The 16,669-nt window shown below is 41.3% G+C and overlaps 1 pseudogene; it reads right to left on the bottom strand.

Moving 5' to 3' along the window:
- Positions 1–8,726, bottom strand: part of LOC122134280 — a 51,765-nt pseudogene extending 43,039 nt beyond the window's left edge.
- Between the last annotated feature and the right edge of the window lie 7,943 nt (positions 8,727–16,669).

The following is a 16,669-nucleotide window of genomic DNA, read 5'->3' as shown; positions in this document are numbered from 1 at the left end:
GTACTGCATATACAGTGACCACTACAGAGACCGCATCAGATTTTGATTTGTCATATTAATTTGCAACGTGATAATTCAATGGTCTAATAGCAGTTCTTTGTAAGCTGTTTAAACTAACAACAAAAATGCTTTCTCTTAATAGGCATCAGTCCAACCATATGAAGAAGTTAAATGTTTGCTTGATTTCTCAATCAGCTAAAACTTGGACTGGATTTAGCATAGAGAGGACTTACTGTGAAATATAGGGAGAGTTTAGACTCTGATGTAATGACAGAGCTTCTTGTAAAGCTGATAAACACAGATGTTCCAAGATTCCTTAAAAAATAGGGGAGTAGAGGGCACAAAGTGTCCAAGATCAAAATATGAATTGTAAAGCAAGGATACTAGTCACTCTATCTTGGTTAATATAGATTTCTTAGGGCTGAAGAAAGTTGTAAGTTGTAAAATTACAAACTTGTCAAATCACAAATGCTGTCATACCCAGAGAAAGCGGTTACATGATGTAAGTGTTTTTGGTCATGGATCCAAGATTATGTGGAGATCTCCAATCTTTAAGTGCAGCTCATGAGCAATAGAAAAAACTAGTAAAGACAAAACTAAAATACACAGATAATTTATATCTCAGAAATTAAAATTGGTTCTTTCAATAATGGCATGCCTTGGCCTAAAAGATTATTTTGACAAAATAATGTAAAATTTTGGGGTTATGAACGTGATGAGAAATTCAACCCCATTGTGATGGACATCATCCAACGGTTTTAGTCCAACGTTTAGACACTGTTGCAAGGGGAATGCCACAGTGCCTACGTTGAGTAGCTTCTGTCGGTACCTAAATTGTTTTATTCGAGAAAGACTTGGTGGTATTCCACCCTAGGAACACACATTCCCCATTCAATTCACTGTCTGTGGAGGCAAGTGACAAAAAGAGATGATTGCTCTGGCCAGAGGTGGGTGTGAGAGTGTGTGGAAAAGTGTGGAGTGATGGTGCACCAAGGCAGACAAACTGCCATGAAACAGCTGTTTCAAAATTTTCTAAGTGGGCACACAAAGGAGATTATGCCCGAGAGAAAGTAATAGCTGGGATTAATTTGGCTAATTATCCTGGCTTGGGATATTTTGTGGCAGGAAAAGAAAAGTACCACACCTGCGCAGGGTAAAACATGGGAAGGCAGAGCAAGAAGGCTTGCCCTGTCCACCCCAAACTTAACTTTTATTTTTCCCTTTCAGGATGTCATGACGGACTTCATCAAACCTGATTCTGAAGGATATTGCTCTCGATGGCGCCGCAGACGGGCTGCTTCAGTGCTTGGCTCTCCAGTGTTTGTACTGTTTTTCTTCGTTTTTCCTGTTTTTTGTTTAACAAACACGATCAGTTTCAGCAGGGAAGAACTGCTGAACATTCGGCAGAACACACCACAAGATCTTTTTACCGGATTTCAATTATTCAGACGTTTTACTGAACGTTGTTGTCGGCGGAGCAGCGGCGCTGATCAAACGCTTCAGGACGCGCAAACGGGGGAAGCGAGCTGGCGCGCTCGTTAGACTCAGGAAGCGCGGATTTCGAACGCCGTTGCCTAGCATCCATCTGGCAAATCTCCGCTCTCTACCCAACAAAACGGACGAAATCCTTCTGCTCTCTCTCGGACAAATAAGGATTTCTCACACTCTGCTGCTCTGTGTTTCACGGAAACCTGGCTCAATGACGCCATACAGGACAGCGCGCTCCATCTGCCGGGCTTTCAGCTGTTCAGAGCGGATCGCGACGCAGAATCAACGGGGGAAATCGGCGCGCGGCGGCGGGACATGCTTTTACATCAATGAACGGTGGTGTACAGATGTAACTTTGTTAAAGAAGATGTGCTGCTCAGATCTCGAAACACTCTCATTAACTGCAAGCCGTTCTATTCGCCGCGGGAGTTTCACTCGTTCATTCTGGTGAGTGTTTATATCCCTCCGCAAGCGCACGTAAGTCTGGCTTTACAGAAACTCGCTGACCAGATTACAGAGACAGAACAACAACACCCGGACTCTGTTTTAATCATTCTTGGGGACTTTAATAAAGCCAATCTCTCCCGTGAACTGCCAAAATACAGACAGCATGTTACATGTCCCACCAGAGACAGTAATATATTGGATCACTGTTACTCCACAATAAAGGATGCATATCACTCTGTTCCACGAGCAGCTTTGGGACTGTCTGATCACTGTCTGGTTCATCTTATACCAACCTACAGGCAGAAACTTAAAATCTGCTAAACCTGTAGTAAAGACTGTAAAGAGATGGACCAACGAAACAAGAGCAGGATTTACAAGCCTGTTTTGACCTCACTGATTGGAGTGTTTTTTGAAGCTGCTACCACCAATCTGGACGAACTCACAGAGACCGTAACATCATATATTAGTTTTTTTGAGGATATATGCATTCCTACCAGGACTTATTTAACATTCAACAATGATAACGCCATGGTTTACAGCAAAACTCAGACATCTTCGTCAGGCCAAAGAGGATGCCTACAAAAATGGGGACAGAGTCTTGTACAATCAGGCCAGGAACACACTGAACAAAGAGATTAGAGCGGCTAAAAAGACCTACGCTAAAAAGTTGGAAGACCAGTTTACTTCCAACGACTCAACTTCAGTGTGGAGTGGACTGAGAGCCATCACTAATTACAAGACACCATCCTCCTGCACTGAGGCTAATCAACGACTTGTTAACGACCTGAATGAGTTTTATTGTAGATTTGAAACCCCCAACACCCATTCTGACCATCTCTCTACACAACCGTTAACACCTCCTGCAATCCCCCTCTCCACACCTCCTGCTCTTCAAATCTCTGAAGATAAAGTGTGCCAGGTCTTCAGGAAGAACAAAAAAAGAAAAGCACCAGGCCCAGATGGTGTTACACCAGCCTGTCTGAAAACCTGTGCTGACCAGCTGGCCCCCATCTTTTCACAGATCTTCAACAGATCTCTGGAGTTGTGTGAAGTGCCTTCCTGCTTCAAAACGCTCCACCATCATCCCCATTCCAAAGAAAACCCAAGATTACAGGACTTAACGACTACAGACCTGTGGCTCTAACATCTGTCGTCATGAAGTCGTTTGAAAAACTGGTTCTGGCTTATCTGAAGGACATCACTGGACCCTTACTGGACCCCCTGCAGTTTGCTTACCGAGCAAACAGGTCTGTGGATGATGCAATCAACATGGGATTGCACTTCATCCTGCAACATCTGGACAAAACAGGGACTTATGTGAGGATCCTGTTTGTGGACTTCAGTTCGGCTTTCAACACCATCATCCCAACAGTCCTCCAGACCAAACTGACCCAGCTCTCTGTTCCTAGTTCTATCTGTCAGTGGATCACCAGCTTTCTGACAGATAGGCAACAGCTAGTGAGACTGGGGAAATTCATGTCCAACAGCTGCTCCACCAACACCGGTGCCCCTCAGGGATGTGTTCTCTCCCCCCTGCTCTTCTCGCTGTACACCATACGACTGCACCTCAAAAGACCCCTTTGTCAAGCTCCTGAAGTTTGCAGACGACACCACACTCATCGGTCTCATCCAGGACGGTGGACGAGTCTGCTTACAGACAAGAGGTTGAGCAGCTGGCTGTCTGGTGCAGTCTTAACAACCTGGAGCTGAACACGCTCAAAACAGTGGAGATGATCGTGGACTTCAGAAGAAACCCCCCTGCACTCCCCCCCACTCACCATCATGAACAGCACTGTGGCTGCAGTGGAGTCATTCAGATTCCTGGGAACCACCATCTCTCAGGACCTGAAGTGGGACAATCACATTGACTCCATTGTTAAAAAGGCCCAACAAAGGCTGTACTTCCTTCGCCAGCTGAGGAAGTTTAACCTGCCACAGGAGCTGCTGAAACAGTTCTACTCAGCCGTCATTGAGTCTGTCCTGTGCACTTCAATAACTGTGTGGTTTGGTTCAGCTACAAAATCAGACATCAGAAGACTACAGAGAACGGTTTCGGACTGCTGAAAGGATTATTGGTACTCCCCTGCCCACCCTTCAAGAACTGTATACATCCAGAGTGAGGAAAAGGGCTCAGAAAATCACTCTGGATCCCTCACACCCAAGTTACCCCATCTTTGAACTCTTGCCATCTGGCCGGCGCTTCAGAGCCGCAAATACCAGGACAGTCAGGCACAAGAACAGTTTCTTCCCCCAGGCAATCTACCTCATGAACAGTTAAATGTTCCCCACTTATACAATAAAAATGTGCAATATCCTTATATTTATTTGTTACCCCTTCATCCTAGTACATCCCTGCATCTTACTCAATCCAATTCCATTATCATTTATAGCACAATTGTTTATACACTTATTTATCTGCAAAGGGTTTTTATTTTTTATTTTTTTGACTGTGTGTTGTTGTCTTTTGTGTACTGGAAGCTTATGTCACTAAAACAAATTCCTTGTATGCGCAAGTATACTTGGCAATAAAGCTCTTTCTGATTCTGATTCTGATTCTGATTCTGATTATGTGTCATATGTATGAAATATATTGTGCTTGTTAACATGTTACATGTGGGCTGAGTGTTTCACAGAAAAACTGATATTAATAGGTTAAAAGCCTGAATTAAAAAGGTCATGTTTCAGAAATTATTTGATGATAGTGAGATACCTTGAAACAACACAGAAATAGTTGAATTAAGTTGAGTTGAGTTGAATTTGAACTTTAGTGTATACCACTAAGACGTGGTATACAGGGGGAAGAGGAAAGAAATCAGATGGAAAAAAATAAATAAATAAATGATATTGATTGAACTTGGAATGATATGGGTTCTAGTCCTCTCACTCTGCTGGTGTTATTGGGGAAATAGACAGCCCTCAGTCCACACGATTTTTTTCTCACAGGTCACTGCATTAAGGATCGACTGGGTGATGAGTGAACGTGTTGTTTCTAACAAAAGCATTTAAATTTTTGCAATCTAATATATTATGTTTTGATAGAGAATTATGTGAAGGGAAATAAAACTTGTAAGAATAATACTAAAATTATCAGGCCATGGCTGCTAAACTGGTAATATGCCTGGCTGTGTTGAAAGCCTGCTCACCTGTACATATTTCCTTGTAAATATGGGTGAGGAAAATTGGCTAGATAATGCAGATACATCATACATTTGCTAAGAACATGTGGTAGTGATTAGCCAACCATATTGTTAAGACTGAGGACAAGGAAAAGCTACAAGGCTTACAGTTACCTGCACTGCAATATGAACAGATTATGTTTAAAGGGCAAAATGTGTTATAGTGGGAATATCATGTTGCACAGATAACCCTTATAATGAGGCGGATGGTAAATGATTGATAAAGGTTTACTGAATATGTCTAGGAATGCTTAGGAATTATAAGGCAAGGGAAGTAGCGAACAATCAGAATGACTTTTGCCTTGGTTCGCAAGTTGGTAAAGGATGCTCGTAAGTGTGGTGATGAATAGAACTGTTGAATGTGCTGATCTTAAGTGGAATGAGAAAAATGCTGAGCTAATGTTAAGAGAAGGGGAATTGGGCAGAGAGCCTTTATGTTGTTTATTATATAAACAAATGGGGGAAACTCTTAGATTATATTATGCTCTCTGCCAGATGTTTTGTGCCTCTCTGCAATCCCTCCTCCCTTCTTACTCCTTTTCTTCTGTCTTGCTCCCTCCTCCCTTCTGTGTTCTCTTTCTATACCTCAATGTATGCGCACACATGCACATTTCCTCATGAGTTCAGATGTTCAGACCAGGACGGGGGCTATAGGCCCGAAGGTTATTGAGTTCAGTCTGTCCTTCTGCTCAGAGTTGAGGTATCCTTGGCCAAGTGTGCTCCTAATATGTCCAGAACTTCCTGGCCATACTTCCATTTTATATAACATATATTTCTTGGCTTGGGTACCACACATATGTAATCCATATCTCATAGGATAAACTAAAACACCACCCCCTTGCAATGCAACTATATAATGTGTGGATTTAATAATAAACGGGGGAAGAAGTTTGTGAGCAGACTAAAAGGCTTCATGTTCATTTACTTCTTTCCAAGAGCTCATGAAAGGACTGAGAATGGTCGGACGGCATCGAAAGATAAAGACAGAATTATGTGTTATTAAACAGTTACTTTGTTGCACAATAGTATTTTAAAGGGGTCATGGACTTTTGACATAAGAGTACACTGTACTATAAAAACATAATGTAAGTTTCAGAACTCAAAACTTCATCGTTAGTCTAAAAACAGCTTATACTGAAGGCAGTCTGACAAAACACCAGCTTGTGTAATGATCTACTCTATGATGTAATAGTGTGATAGATCACTGTTGCTTTGTCTCTTCTTACAGATCGTTTGATATGTATTGAGTTATTTATGTGTTTTTGACCTAAATCACATCAGCGTCCATCTGTGAAGGACATAGACGGTCAAACACACAACTATCAGCCAATCACAGCAGTGTGTGTTTACTTCTGAGTCTACAATCCTCCACATCTATTCAAACACAGCGTTCTGATGAGGAGGTCAAAAACAGGACAGAAAATAACTTATTACTTCTAAATTATGATGTGTTTTGATGTAAAAATCTTGACAATATTATAAGTGGACCTCAGAGAATGGTACAAAATAAAATACAGAGGCAGTTCATGACCCCTTTAAAAATTACAATTACATAAATTCCTTTTTTCTTTTTTTTTTTTGCAAAGTCATTTGTAAATTATTGACAAACCCAAATAATTTATTCATATGCCACTTCTCTGTCTCTGAATCTAACGGTGTCACTGGTTTGATATAAAACACATCTAAATACTGACCACTAAACTCTGGACAACATCTGCAGCACTGAAGATTTATGAGCTTTAACTTTGTTTTTCTGAGTGTTTTATCAGTGAAGTGATTGTTCTCAGTGATATTTACAGAACTGATCTGGATTCTTTAATCACAGGCAGCAGCTTCTGAAGAACTTTCATATTTTCAGGATTATTATTTCCTTTAACAAATTTATCAAGACGAAACTCCTTCAGTTCCTCTTCTGATGTCAACAACACAAAAACTACAGCTGACCACTGAGATGAAGAGAGTTTGGCTTCTTCCTAATTTCCAGATGTCAGATACTGTTGTATTTCCTTCACTAGTGAATGATCACCAAGTTCATTCAGACAGTGGAACAGATTGATGGATTTCTCTGGAGAGTCAATGGTCCTGATCTTCTTCTTGATGTACTCAACTGTTTCCTCAATGCTGTCAGAGCTGCTTCTTTTCAGTTTCATTAGACCTTGTAGGAGAATCTGATGAGACTCCACTGACAAACCCAGAAGAAACCGCAGGAAAAGATCCAGATGTCCATTTTTACTCCGTAGAGCCTCATCCACAGCTCTCTGATGCAGCTCATATAATGAAACCTGTGTACAGGAGAGGTGCACTTATAGAGCCGCTAGATGTTCCTGAATGCTCAGATGAACAAAGCGACTCAAACACATTTATGTTGTTGTTTGTACAGGAGAGGTGCACTTATAGAGCCGCTAGATGTTCCTGAATGCTCAGATGAACAAAGCAGAAGACTTTCCCCTGATACAAGCCCAACTCCTCTCTGAAGATCTGAGTGCACAATCCTAAGTACACTGACGCTTCTGTCACATCAATTCCACACTCTCTCAGGTCTTCCTCATAGAAGATCAGGTTTCCTTTCACAAGCTGCTGAAAAGCCACTTCCCCCAGTTTGAGGATCATGTCTTCATCTGTCACCTTCTTCTCATAGTCCTTCTCATGTTTGATGTTGGTCTGAAGGATCAGGAAGCGTGTGTACATCTGAGTGAGAGTCTTGGGAATCTCTCCACTCTCTGCTCGACTCAACATCTTCTCCAGAACAGCGGCTGAGATACAGCAGAACACTGGGATGTGGCACATGATGTAGAGGCTCCTTGATGACTTCAGGTGTGAGATGATCCTGTCGGCCAGACTCTGATCACTGATTCTCTTCCTGAAGTATTCCTCCTTCTGTGGCTCATTGAAGCCTCGTACCTCTGTCACTCGATGGACACACTCAGAGGGGACGAGATCAGCTGCTGCTGGTCTGGAGGTGATCCAGATCAGAGCAGAGGGAAGCAGATTCCCCACAATGAGGTTCATCAGCAGCACGTCTGCTGAGGCTGATTCAGATATATTACACAGTTTCACTTTGCTCTTAAAGTCCAGAGACAGACGACACTCATCCAGACCATCAAAGATGAACAACACTTTATATTCATCTCTGGATATTTCCATTTCTTTAGTTTCAGGGAAAAAGACATGAAGAACATCTGAAAGACTGAGTGTTTTGTCCTTTATCAGGTTGATTTCTCTGAAAGGGAGTGGAAATATGAGCTGGACGTCCTGATTCTCTTTCCCTTCAGCCCAGTCCAGGATCAACTTCTGCACACAGACTGTTTTTCCAATGCCAGCGACTCCCTTTGTCAGCACAGTTCTGATGGCTCTGTCTTGTCCAGGTAAAGGTCTAAAGATATCACTGCATTTGATGGCTGTGTCCTCTGTTGCTGCTCTCCTGGATTGTGTCTCAATCTGTCTCACCTCATGCTCATTACTGATCTCTCCACTCTCACTCTCTGTGATGTAAAGCTCTGTGTAGATCTCATTCAGGAGTGTTGGGTTTCCCTGCGTCACTGTTCCTTCATACGGACACTCAAACTTCTTCAGCAGATTTGATCTAAACCTGTGGAGGACTTCATGCCTGTACAATTAAAATACTGCATTATTAAATAAGCTAATGAGCACAGTGACTTTTATGTATTCTGTATCATAATCAAATAATCTTTTACAGTAATATTAGACCTGAAATCAATCTTTGTATCTTCACTACGTATATATATATATATATATATATATAATGATTTTTAATAACTTTATTTTAAAACATATTAAAATATATTTTATTTCTGTGATGCACAGCTGTATTTTCAGCATCAATACTCCAGTCTTCAGTGTCACATGATCTTCAGAAATCATTCTAATATGATGATTTGCTGCTAATGAAAGTATTAATTTCTTTCCTTCAAAAAACTGAACCAAAAAAATCTTACTGACCCCAAATGTTTGAATGGTAGTGTATATATTATATATACTTTAATACTATATAAATTATATTTTAAAACACTGACTAGATTAGACTACAAAACCCGTTAATCATTCAATGCTCCTAAAATATGTTTTAAAATGTAAGACTGCATTAAAATCCTGTATTTAGTACATAGAAATTATTGAGAGAAAACTACTGAAAAAAATAAATCACATTATAGTAAACCAAGGTATGACACAATTTCTTCTGTATTCATATAAAAACTACTCACATTATGCTTTCAAACAAATTCAATGACTTACATCGAAAAACTGAAATCAGCTGCTGCATCGATCTAAAACCATTGATATAAAATGACATGCTATAATAATATTTATATAAAACTATACCTGAGATCAGTCTTTGTATCTTCACTCTTAAATTCTATTTTATGACCCATAGGCACACAGCTGGACTTTGCGTCTGATCTCTTCTGATGAACTGAACTATAACAGAGACAGATTAAGGTGAATTCTTTGAATTACCATATTTAATCAAGAACATATATATTATTTAAACAATCACTTTAAAAAGCACTTCAGGATCATTTCATTTAAACTATTTTATTACAAAAGATAAATAAAATTAAATAGAACTGAGTGCTTTCACAAATGCATCTCTCTGTGTAACACTATATATATTAAAATATCAGATAAAGATAAAAAAAAATACCTATTAGCAATGTACGTGAAAAAAATTCTCATTTATTGTAGAAAATATACTTTGAGAATATAAAATGACTATAATTTATGTAGCACCTGCTTAAGATCATATACGATCATTTGGGCTTTATGTTGTAGGGATTCCTTTTAGAGCCTTTTGACATTTGCATATAAATTACAGAATCTGGCCCCATAGTATACATTTATATGAGTGCTTTATGGCAAAGTTTCCCCCCGTTATCTGGAAGATACTGAGCAGACCAACTCTCGGGTCTCCCCATCCGACTTCAAACACATTCCGAGATAACTAGATAGCCCTCGATGCCAGACACGAAAGGGGGCCTGGCTGAGCAGCCTCACCACATTCTCACCACACACACACACACTTTTATTCATTTAGACTATAATTAATCAGTTACAAATGTATCTGGTATATGCATGTATTGTTTGTATGTTTCACTATGGTAGTAGCCTAGTTACCATTCTTGATTTGTATTAGTTAGGGTGTTTCTCTCAATGCTTATACTCAGGTATATGAGTGGATCTCTTCTTTAAGATCTTCGACATATGTTGTCCTTGGTATCAAAATGATCTGCTTTTTATTCCCCAAACAATTATGTACATTATGTGAGCCTAAAATGCATCATACTATCTGTACCATAGTTTTGGGTTACCAGATAACCAGTTCATCACTCCTTTCATAAAATATGCAAATCAGGTGTCATTGAGACAAAGAAACACTTTCCCCGCTGAAACTATATGCCTTGTTATTGGTCAATCCAACCAAAAGGGGTGTTACCGGGAAACCAGATAAAACCTCTTCCACACCCAAAAGGCGCTTCTCTTAACTTGCGGTTCCCTGGAGACACCCATCACCTTGGACACCTCGCGACTCCCCTTCCGGGGAGTCCGATCTTCTGGCAGTTTTCAGCAACCATGTATAAAAACACCAAACCATTAAACCCAACAAATAAAAAAAGGAATATTTCAATAGGAATCGATTCAACGGGAATCTACGCATTACACATGCACTGGGACACTTTACTCAGCAACTACAGAACCAATGCAAGTAACCGCTTGTTAACTATTTAGATGCGCTTCTAGGCTTTGACCCCTTTTAATTAAATTAAATAAATTCATTGATCTTAACAAACAGTTATTTATTTAGATTAAAAACAAATACATGAATCACTACTCACTCTCTCGCGAGCGATCGCTTACGCTATCGCTCTCTCTCTCTCTCTCTCCATCTCTCTCTCTCTATCGCTCTCTCTCTCTATCCATGCCTTCCTTGCGTTGGCATTTATGTTTAATGTGTGTATGTTTGTGTCTAGTCAGATGTTGCATGTTTCCCTGTAGTGTAGTTTAATAAACATCCATATGTATTCACACTTGGTCGTCTGTGTTTGCTGCTCACAGGACGAGGTCACTTTAACGTTCCGGTTTCGTTACAGCTCTGGGAGCAATGTATTAGTAGTAAAATTATTTTTCGTGGCCAGAGAAATAATTTTACTTAGAGTCAATAAACGATTAACACTGTCCGCCCTGCAGACGAACAAATCATTTTATTGTACTATTAATGATATAATGCTACAAGTAATTCCTGAAGATGAATGTTGTCATGAATTCACGGATTTCTCAAGTAGTCTTCAACAGTTTATTAATAGGATTTTGCCAGGAGCAGAGAAAAGTGGCGATTAAGTGTTTTATCAATAACACAGCTGCTGAAAAGCACGTCATTTGACGTAAACAGGCAGAGCTAAACCAATACAAAAGCCAGTAGCGCCTCCTGTAGGGCTTACTGCAATAATCATTTAAATCACATCACATCTCCCCTCTTAAGCAAATTCCAATCAGTAGTATTACATTTCTATTAATTTTGTTTTAACAGTCAATTAAGTATTTATACCAAATAGTGTAAGTACCTTTGTAACTTAGCTGTATCTCAATATATTCAGATTAACAAAGTCTTAAACAAAATACTAACTGTCACTAACGATTTAACTGTCACTGTAACTTCCATAATAATATCAGAACAAGAAGTCAGTACTGTAACACAATACATGACCCGTAAAGTACATTTTCAACTTAAACATAGTCCTTAAACCTGGCGGGTGGTCTAATAGCTCTCCCGGCTAAGGTTCTCTTTGGAGAAGCGCCCGAACTCGAGGAAATAATTGGGACACAGGACACAGGTGAACCAGTAGGAGTGAGAGGGATGTCTGTGTCACCTTGAGTGGCAAAGTCACAGTCAATATTGGTCTCTTGTCCAGCACTCTCAGAAACTGGTTCGGACACTTCTTGCAAATGCCTCCTGTTCCTGCGGGCAACAGTCCCTTGGTCGGTTTGGATTAGATAGGACCTGGGCTCTTGAGCTTTCTCGATAACTTTTGCTGGGGTTTTCCAGCCCTTCTCCCCATCCAGTTTGACATTAACCCTCCCAGGCTGCAGTGTAGGCAGAGGTCGGGTTGAGTGACGTTTGTTGTAGAAGAAACGACGGTAGGCAGCTTTGGATTGTTGGTCCTTAAATCTTACTGCCTGATAGTCGACTGCAGTCGGGCTCAGCTGCTGTGGCAACACAGGAACTGTGGTTCTGATTTCTCGTCCGATCATCAGATGAGCTGGGCTCTGGCCTGTTGCGGTGTTAGTTGTGGCTCTGTAACTCAACAAGGCTAGTTGTGGATCTGGTTGTCGAAGTATTCTTTTTGCGATGGCTACACTCCTCTCAGCAGCTCCATTCGCTTGAGGGTAATGAGGGCTTGACGTTGTGTGCTCAAAGTTGTACTCCTCACTGAACAGGCGAAACTCCGCTGAAGCAAACTGAGGGCCATTATCTGTAACTAGCTCAAATGGGATCCCCCACCTGGCGAACATGCACTTCAAGCGAGTGATGACTTGGTTGCTGCTTGTAGAAGGTAGGTGAGAAATCTCAATGTAGCGTGAGTAATAGTCTGTTGCTACTAAATACTGTTTACCTTCAAGCTCAAATAAATCAGCGGCTATCTTCTGCCAAGCTCCTATTGGCAGTGGTGTGGTGATCAGTGGCCCTTTTCTTTGAGTTGGTTTATTCTTGATGCAAAACTCACATGCTTTTACCAGCTCAGTAATGTCTCTCCCGACACCTGGCCACCACACTGAAATGTTAGCCCTTTTCCGGCACTTCGTGAGTCCCTGATGACCTGCATGTATTTGTGACAGCACAGCCTTTTGCATTGAAAGAGGAACAACAATGCGATCATCATGCAGCAAGAGTCCATTGACTTCAGACAGGTGAGCTCTAGCGGCGTGATATTTGAGCAGGTTGTGTGACAGGCAGGACAAATCTGAGGGCCAGCCATCACTTGTGTAACGAATCACCGTTTGAAGAATGTTGTCCTTGCTTGTAGCTTTTCTCATTGCAGTAAGTCTGTCGCTGGTGATCGGTCTAGTTTCAATCACTGCCTGAACATAAGCTTTGACATCATGCTCTGTCTCTGACACAGTACCGCCCTGCAGGGGGTTACGAGACAGAGTGTCAGCAACAATGAGCTGTTTTCCTGGTACATGAACAGCTTCAGCGTTAAACTTCATTAGACGCATCAATAACCTCTGGCACCTAACAGGTGCTTTATCCAGGTCGTAGCTGTTGATAAGTGGAACCAGAGGTTTGTGCTCGGTTTCAAGCACGAACCTGTCCATACCTTGTAAATACCTCCCAAAGCGCTCGCATGCCCAAACACTGGCGAGGCATTCCTTTTCAATCTGGGAGTACCTACACTCAGTCTCTGTCAGTGTCCTTGAACAAAAGGCGACTTGTCGGAGTCTGTCACTGTGTTCTTGGTAGAGTGCGCCCCCTAGGCCATCACTACTTGCATCTGCGCTTACCACTGTTGGCTTTGTTGTGTCATAATATGCCAGTACGGGTGCTGAGGTTAGCATGCCTTTTACCTTTTTGAAGGCTCCCTCCTGTTATTCTCCCCATGTCCACACGGTGTCACTCTTCAATAGGCTATTTATAGGGTGCATGAAAGTGGAGAGCTCAGGAAGGAATTTTCCCAAGTAGTTTATCATTCCAATCCTCTGACGCAGTTCCGTTATGTTCGTTGGGCTGGGAAGTTCCGCAATGGCTCTGACTTTCTCAGTGTCCGGTTTAATACCATTTTTCCCAATCCTTATTGTTTTCAACACAGCCTCAAGTTTCCTTAAAACACATCTTTCATTATTTAATTTCAGTCCTGAGGCTTTAATTGTTTTCAACACAGCTTGAAGGTTCCGGTCGTGGTCTTCCTGATCTTTGCCAAAGATCAGAATGTCATCCATGACAACTTCTGTACCGGTGTGATCTCTCAGAAGTGAGCTCATTTTCTGCTGAAATATTTCCGGTGCAGATGTAATGCCAAAAGGAAGGCAACGGAAACAGAAGCGGCCCACTGGAGTTATAAAGGTTGTAAGTTTCCTGCTGCTCTCATCGAGTGGGATCTGCCAAAACCCACTTGATGCGTCCACTGTGGAGAACACTGTTGCGCCTGACAATTTTGGTGCAATATCCTCTAACGTGGGCAGGATAAACCTTTCTCTTTTAACAGCTTTATTCAGTTTGGTAAGATCCACACAGATCCAAGGTTTCTTATTCTTTTTAATCACTGGCACCATAGGAGCACACCAGTCTGTGGCTTCCTTTACTTCTTCTATGATGCCAAGAGACTGCATTCGCTTCAGTTCCTCCTCCACTTGAGGTAGGATTGGAAATGGGATGCGCTGTGGGGTTACAATGCTGTATGGCTCGGCGTCCGGCCTAAGCTCTATTTTGACTGGCTCACAGTTTAACAGTCCAATGTTCCCAAATACATCATCGAATGACTCAAGTCCATTTACTCTGCGCACTAGTCCCATTTTGATTGCAGTTTTCTGTCCAAGTAAGTTTGTTGTGAAGGGGCCTGACATAACATAAATCCAAAATGGGAAAGTCTCTCCATGTTTTTCACAATGTGTCATAAACTTGCCTTCACACACGAGCTTTCCACCTGGGCTTGTGAAGCTTGATTTTGTCATCACCAGAAGAGGGCGCTGTTGCAGGGATAAATATATTTCCTCAGGAATCACCGTTACATCCGCGGCTGTATCAATCCGGAACGTAACAGTTGTGCCATTGATTTGTAGGTCTTCATACCATTTGTCCTCATCACATTCACTGCCATCAGCAACAGCCCCGAGAAACCAAGCACTACCCTCATCACTATCACCATCTGTAGTTTTTAATTGCATTCACATTCTTAGTTTTGCACAGTGCTTCAAAATGTCCTGTTTTATTGCATTTGCTGCAGCGTTTACCTGTAGCTGGACATGCACCATAGTCATGCTGTCTCCCACACAACTTGTGCACATTTTTCTTGCTTGATGAGTCACTTTCTTGTATGTTCATCTTTGTTTTTAGCATAGCTTTTGTCGTACTGCTTGGGTGCTTATACTTGCGTGCATTAACGGCACCCACCTCAACATTTGATGCTCTGGCGCTGGCGTTTTGTGCCCGAATAAGCTCCGACTGTCGCGCAATACTGATTGCCTTCTCCAATGTCAAGTCCGGTTCGAGTTGTAACTTTTGGGACACTTCTCCATCTGCAATGCCGATTACAATGCGATCCCTAATCTGTTCATCTTTAGTTGCTCCAAAATCGCAGTGCTCTGCAAGCTTATAAAGCTCTCTGACAAAACGCTTCCATGCTCTCCCCATGGGGCTGTGAGCGTCTATGGAAACAGGCACGTTCGTGTATCGTATTTCGCTTTGGCACAAAATGTTCATCAAACTTTTTCAAAACCTCTTCATAAGAGTGCTGCACATCATCTGGAAATGTAAACATGCTAAAGATAGGTTTTGACTCTTTCCCCATTGCATATAACAGCGTATTTACTTGTATATCGTCGTCTTCTTGGTTCAGCTTAGTTGCTATCCGAAAGCAGGAAAAACGCTGTCTCCAGATCGGCCACGTCGAAGGCTGGGTGAAGTCAAACGATTCAGGAGACTGAAACTTAGCCATCTCGTTGCTTCAAACTTGTTCACAGGCGAAAGATCCCAGTTCTGACACCATGTCATGAATTCACGGATTTCTCAAAGTAGTCTTCAACAGTTTATTAATAGGATTTTGCCAGGAGCAGAGAAAAGTGGCGATTAAGTGTTTTATCAATAACACAGCTGCTGAAGAGCACGTCATTTGACGTAAACAGGCAGAGCTAAACCAATACAAAAGCCAGTAGCGCCTCCTGTAGGGCTTACTGCAATAATCATTTAAATCACATCTCTAATGTAGTTAATAATAACCCGTTGTGATTAATTATGTACATCTCACTTTGAGCTAATTTGTTACATATTGGTGGAGAATTTAGGGCAACGTTTTAAACTTAGTTCTGTGAGCAGACTCAGTAACCATGTTTCTTATGCGTGTTCATTCAAAACAAGACTACTATCCAAACGCATGTTTTTGTGAATGAATGTGTAGGCTATACATGCCCACGTTCCAAGCCTTAACAGTTCCCGAGTTCCTCACTGAGAATCCAGGCACTGCTAATGACTTAAGTTAACTGCAGTTTATAAAATGTTACCCTATAAAATGGCGATACTTCTTTTAGCGCAAAAAGAAGATAGCGAGCGATTTTCCTCGCGTATCTTAAAATTAAGGCCTTAAGTTATGTATAGCTAGATTGATGCCATACAACTAGACTATTACTCCTGTGGGTTTAACCATTAGCATAGCTAACTAATGTGTGCTCTCTCGCCGTTCACGGAGCAAAATTAATCTTATTATACTGCAGGTCATTAATGATAACCGGGAGTCTTAAAATCTCGATCAAAATTGTTGCAACAACCGCATAAATCCCATTTATCTGGTGAAGAAAAATCCCAGAGGCAGCATGTATAAATAGTTTTATAC

The sequence above is a fragment of the Cyprinus carpio genome, unplaced genomic scaffold (assembly GCF_018340385.1).
Source record: "Cyprinus carpio isolate SPL01 unplaced genomic scaffold, ASM1834038v1 S000006655, whole genome shotgun sequence".
NCBI classification, from domain to species: Eukaryota; Metazoa; Chordata; class Actinopteri; order Cypriniformes; family Cyprinidae; genus Cyprinus; species Cyprinus carpio.
The sequence above is the reverse complement of the archived record's forward strand: the minus strand, read 5'-3'. Positions and strand labels throughout refer to the sequence as shown.